Below are 7,042 nucleotides of genomic sequence, written 5' to 3'. Positions count from 1 at the left end.
GTCGCTAAAGACAATCCAATCATATTCTTTCCTCTCTTTTTTGTGCTTTTTTCTTGATTGTGGTGAATGAAATATAGTTTTCAATCCAAGGTTTTTGTCTCCATTCTATATCAGTATCATGGCTAGGTTATATATTTTGAATCAAAGGTTTCACCAGATTGTGCCAAAAATGTGAAAATTAAAAGCAGCGGGGAAAAGACAGAATAAAGAACATACACTGTGAGGAGAGTAGCTGAACAGAAACCTTTGGCTTGTAAAAATAGAAAGCCCCAAATTTCAACCTCGGAACTTACCTATATGTGAGCTCAGCAAATGGCTCCGCCCCCTCGATAATTGTTTTTAGGCTAGTCCTTCACAGTGACCTACTTTTGTAATATCCTGTATCTGAGAAGTTTCAAGAATTCATGTACACATGTGTCCTTATGAAAAGATACATGATTGAGGTGAGAACCTACATATCATGAATATTAATATATACTGTAATAAGCTGTCGTGTTATCAGTACAATGAAATATGTTCAAACCATTCATCAACCGAAATAACCGTCCAAATGTCTAGGAAAACAGAGAATGATTAAGAAAAGTGAACAATGCCAAGGAAATGTTATTATATACAAATCATGACCAAACGCAGTGAATTTTTGATATATTAATTATCAATTATATTAGTAAAATCGTTTTTTATATACTGTCCACTTTCATATTCTAAATTGACAATTCAACTTTATGACAAACTAGATGATTTCAGCTTCTCCATCGTCAACTTCCCATACTTATGTAGCAATATTCCATTATCACCTGCATATGGTGTTTATGTTTCTCAACTGATTCGATACGCAAGAGTTCGTTCTGCGTATGATCAGTTTTTAAATCGAGGCAGGCTACTGACAAATAAGTTGATGTTACAAGGGTTTCAACCGTTTCGTTTAAAGTCAACATTTCGCATCTTCTAAGGTACTACAGTTATCATAATGATTTAGTTTGCCAATACAACCTTTCTTTGGGTCAAATGCTATCTGACGTGTTTCATACCTTATATGAGTTACGAGATTGATTACTGTTCGTTATTATCACCTTTTCATTCTGGTCATTGTATGTTAACATTTTATGGTGAGCTTTTTCCCATTGAATGTTGATCTATTTGTATTTTTAATGCATTATACATGCAAAATATATATACATGTCCTATGGCATGTCAAACGTTGCAGTATTTGATATTTTCTATTAGCCCATTTGTATTGTATATTTCATAACCTATATTGCATATTTATTTTTGTTCTCTATATATATTTATTCGTTATTCATGTAGTATAATTTTCATTTGTATTGTATAACACACTGCATGTATTTGCGTTCTATAATTTTTCAATTGTATTGTGTATGAATTCCAATTGTATTCGATTACACAGTTCATCACACATGCGTGTACCCAAATTTTATCTTGTTCAATTTCTTTTATCATGACAAAGTAGAGGATCTTGAGGGGGTACGGGATTTGCAAACACATTCCTTCTTCGTGGAACATGTTAACAAAACATGCTCTTTTTGCGCTATTTTGGGTTTGATCTGCAACCCCCTGTGAAAATGTAATGGATCCACCCCCGTGATAATTTTACTTACGTGTACCGAGTGTTACAGGATGAAAGAGCAAAGTTTTACGAGAATAATTTCCTTCACTGCTTTCAGTTTGACATTCAAGCTACATATGTAATAATTACTCTCAATTTATTTGGTGCCCTGCCGACCATATACACATGTTTTCAAGAAATAAGATATTAAATAACATATCATACATGTAGTAGTGTGTTACTACAACATCACGACTCATAGATACTGCCAGACGATCCGTAAAGTTAGCAGGTTTTACTTGTTCAAGTAGGTACTACAATTTACATCACATACAAACTGTAATTATAGAGTATGTACATGGTGCTATTTCGCTTTGTTTCAGTACGTGCCGTTGTCTTCTTGTAAGAGTACGATAACAAATAAAAGTTGTATTTGAACAAATATTTTGATAGCTATGAAAACAATAGTTATATAATTACAAGGTGGATTGATGAGCGGGCCTTAGTCGTTAACTGCTTGTGGGCATGCGCGATATGTTTTTGTCGTCATCAGATAACAGAAACTAGTGTGATATCATCACCAAAAACAACATTATACAACAACTATCTAATTTACAGTATTAAATATACATTGCACACTCGTCCGTAAGTACATATGTAATGTTATCTATGAAAATTGGACATCAAACGAATAAACCTTGTGTATGAAGATTAGTTAGTACTGAAAGAAATAGAAAGTTCAATGCACTCGGACAATCCTTTGTTATTATTTCGATTTTTTTAAATTATCCAGTAAGGATTAGGATAGGTAATTTGTTTATTATATATATATATATATATATATATATATATATATATATATATATATATATATATATATATATTGTATGTAATGAATGCACAGAATTTTCTTGCAAGTATGATATTGAATTTAACATTAATTCCAGAGTTAGAAGTATTTATATGCTATCTCAAAAACTATATAGTTGTATTCTATAATGGTAATAAATGGGTCATTATCAAATTTCGCAGATTTTTCAGAGTTAGATATGACAAGAAATGTATAGCTCTAAATTTCAATTTTTTTAAGCATAACATGTTTATCAAACATTACGGTAAAACATATCAAATTTTGCAAACATGAAATGTGCCCCATTGCCAAAAAAATGGGGTCAAAGGTGAATAGGTAGAACAAATCTGTCAATGGTGTAACAAATATATAATAAAGGGAAAAAAGGATAAGTAATAATACAATATACTTGAAAATGGCATAAACAATTGCAAAAAAGCATTAAAATTGATATATTTTGGTCTGATGTTTAAAAAACTCAGTAATTCTATAATTCAACTGACACAAAATGGTACATCTGAGACACTATTTTAAAAACCTTCCTCTCTTTTTAACGTGATACCTGTATTATTACAAAATGACAAAAAAATATTATTACATATTAAATAGATTCATTTAAATCTTATTTTAAGAAAAGTTTGATGCTGATATATGACCATCTTTGTCTTCGATCAAGAAAATTGTTCATGTAACACCAATGACAAAATGTGTTTGACCACTGACAAGTAAATTACACCACTGACATAAAAATAACAGAAGTGGACCCAAACACTTTAACAGTAAAGCTAAAAATGAATCAATATCACTCCTTTGAATAATTTCATACATTTGCTTTCAATGAAAAAGAAATCGGACAAGAATATTTTTGCTTGTACGTACAAATGATGAAGGTGTGTGTTTCACCACTTATATTGTCGTTACTCCACTGATCATAGTGTTTGTGTAAGTTACATATGCAATATTAAATGATATCAAAGGTAATCACTAAAAGTGTCAACATACTTACACCAAATACAAATTTCAAATATACATCATAATTAGGTCACCTGAGTTAACCAGGTGACCTATTGCTTTTGGTCTGTGTCTATTGTTATGCGTTGTACATTAACAATTGAACAATTTTAACTTCTTGATAACTACCATTCCAAATTCTGATGCATCCTTGGGACAAGGGGGAATAAATTGTAAATTTCAGGACACCTGCACCCCTGGGGCCTCAAGGGATGAACAAAAATTGACCCAGTTTCAAAATGTTTCTTTATAACCGCAAATCTGTAAGGGAAACTAAATTTCACGAAGAGCAGGAAGTCCTCTGCCACAATTGTACATTTTATGGTCCCTGGGGTATAGGACTAAGGTTTTGATTCAGTCAGACTCCAGGGTGGGGACCAAACTTAGCATATATTTGTATGTGTAAATCATTTAAGTAACATTTTCCTTAATGCTTTTGATACTAACTTTAAAGTAATTGGATACTTATAATGAGCAGATCTGTCTTTTACCAAAATTGGAAATGGGGTAGGGGTGTGGTATCAGGGTGGGGTCAAATGGTCATAGTGATTACATGTGTATGTTTGCAGATGGACATTGTTTAAGTGTGTCTTCTTTTCAATAACTACCTTTCCAATGGGATCCATTTTTCACATTGCAGCACGAGTTACCCCCCCCCCCCCCAATCCTGAGGGCGCACAGCACCAAGTGATTGCATCATTATAAGGAATATATAGAAAATTTACGATTTCTTATTGTAATTAAGTGCCAGTTGAGGAATTTCTATAGAAATTGTTTCCAGGTGTCTTATTATATTTTTTACATATTACTAACTCATAAAAGTTTTGGTATTTTAAAATTGCATCATAACTTGGACAGAATTAAACATCAAATACTGGAGATAGGTCTATAACCGACCCACCCCACCCCTTTCCCTTTTCTTCAATTTGATGAAAGGTATATTCTAAAAAGTGTTCTCTATAAAATCGAAGAAATTAAACCTTTTGTAATACCATTTTCTAATAAACTCCATAACTTGTTATTTTGTCAATGGAAACACAATTTAGTCATTGATTGGTGTTACATAAAATACACAGCTAATTTCAATAGTCTAAGACAATTGTCAAATGGAATATGCATTGCAATGATCCCAAAAGTCGCAATTTCTATTAAAAACAAAAGAAAAATTGTAGAAAGTTATAACATTAAGCATTTATCCATTGTCTTTTCTTGAGAAAATTGTAATGTCAGTGGTATAACAAATTTAGTCAATAGTGTAACACTTGAAATATCTTATATCTAATACATTCATATGATGGCTTTAATTTGACCAAAATGACCTACCTGCAGATAATAATGTTAATTGTGACTAAATAAGCTAAATCAATTAATTTATCATTGTTGGTTATTTAGAATTTTACCATATAATACAAACATGTCAGTGGTGTTACAATTTTCCTCAGTTGTGTAACATTATTCTTTGTTACACAACTGACAGTTACACCAATGATGTATTGAGGTTAAATATGTCGGTGTAGCCTTAGGAGTTCATTAAATACAAATAGCAGCAAGCTACATCTAAATTAGATCTATAATAGGAACTATGGATGAACATCCCATGCTTCTATTTTGAAAATTATCTGTGAAATCAGTGTTACACCATTGACTTGTTTTAAACAGTACTCATTAAACCAAACTTACCAAAATTGAAAATATTTCACGATCACAAATCACACTGTTTCAAACATTGTTTTTTTTTGTGACAGGAAGTGATGTCACTAATGACGGGGTATTCACACATCAATTTGATATCAATTTCCCAATGTATTTTTAGATTTTACATCTCTGTTACACCACTTATCAGAAACTTTTGTACGTGAATATTTCACCTTCTTATGATATTTTGTCAAAAGTTCAGAATCGTAATTTCATGAAAAATTTCAATAGAAAGTACACTATTACATGGTGCAAGTTTATTTTTAAAATGAAATTAATTATGGTATTGTACCTGAAAGAGAAGATCGGGACGCCAATTTCCGTAGGTAGGGGTCAATTTTCTTCTTTAAATGTATGACAAAAATTAAATATATGCATTGTAATATGACACCTTATTTATACTTGATTCGTGGATATTCATTTTTTCCCATATACATAGCTTATTAACAAGATTTTTTGGAGTGACTGAAAATCTGCGAAATTTGATAATGACCCAAATATCAATTACAAAGCATTTACAATAATAACATATTCTTTCAAATCTTCGAGAACCATTTCATCTGTCCCAATTCAACAGGGAAGCGGCAATTTGTTGTTCTGAATTTACCAAACATATTTCTGACTTGACGTAGTAAAATATTTAGTTGTTCACACTCAAAGTTCGTCTTATAATAGTTCATGATGATTCATTTTCATCGCAATGTCATTTCTGTAAATACCAGTAGAATAAAGAATAAAGGTATAGGTTGTATTTTGAGAGTATAAAAAAAGAGTATGAACTAATTTTTTCCCAAAATGGGACCAGTCATGAATGAATACTCATTTATAATGGAAATCGTCCAGTTGCTCCGTACACCATAGCGTTAGGGCTACCTCTACAAGTAAGGGTACACGTTCATTAATCAATGACCGTGTATTCAAAACATGGGAGGCGCAGCTCCGACATTCGAAGGTGCGTGTAAATAAAATATTCTCATTTTCTTAATCACACCAAACATTGTCTTCAATACATGTATACACGTCTCAAGATTTTTTTTTTTAACGAGATATTTTTCTCAAATGACTGATTGAAATGTTAGCATTTTTTAAAGTAACAAAGAAAAGAGGGCAACTTTGAGACACCATATTTCAGAGAAAGAATCATTCTTTGAAAATTATATTTGAATTCTATTTGTTTTTTAATATTTCAACGAAATTTAAAAACCCATCAGAGAAATCAAGGAAAGTTCAATTTCAAGACCAGAAATGGCTATTTTCGGACCTAATTCTTTGGAACCCGCTTAACGCACACTTCGATCATTTTTTTTCCGCCAAAGTGCGATTAAAAGAATCATTAAAACACATTTTGAAACTAGTTTTCAATTTGACCATTGTTCTTGATCACACATACATATATATGCTCATAAACCGTTATCTTTTATGACATTTTTGGGGATTATTTGGAGAGGTATGCGTTTTTGCGAGCTCTTCTCTACTGTACATCCCGCCTCGGTGGCTATAACACATATTGCATGGATACGGGCTTCGCATCGGACTATGTAGAACACTCTCTATTTTGATCAATGGCGTACACAAGGCATGCCCTATCCACTCCAAATTAGCATATTCCTCGTAACTTCTAACATAATTGGATCATGCGTTGATAGAAGGTGTGTGTGTTGGGAGGGGTGTGTGTGTGTCTGGGATTAATAAAATCAGCCAGGGCCGTAAGTAGGGTTCTAAATCAGGGGAGGCAGGGGATTGGGGGCCGCCGATTGACTTTACGACTGAAAATGACACTTTTTAAATCCCAATTTATCATGTTTGTGTTTCATTTGTACTATGTAAAGAATCGTAATATGGTGTCAAAGACAAAGGTGCTTGTCTTCATTTTAAACATATATCCTATAATATAACATTTATATAATTTTATTTTCTTT

This window comes from Ostrea edulis, chromosome 2 (genome assembly GCF_947568905.1).
Source record: "Ostrea edulis chromosome 2, xbOstEdul1.1, whole genome shotgun sequence".
Classification (NCBI taxonomy): Eukaryota; Metazoa; Mollusca; class Bivalvia; order Ostreida; family Ostreidae; genus Ostrea; species Ostrea edulis.
This window is presented reverse-complemented; position numbering follows the sequence as displayed.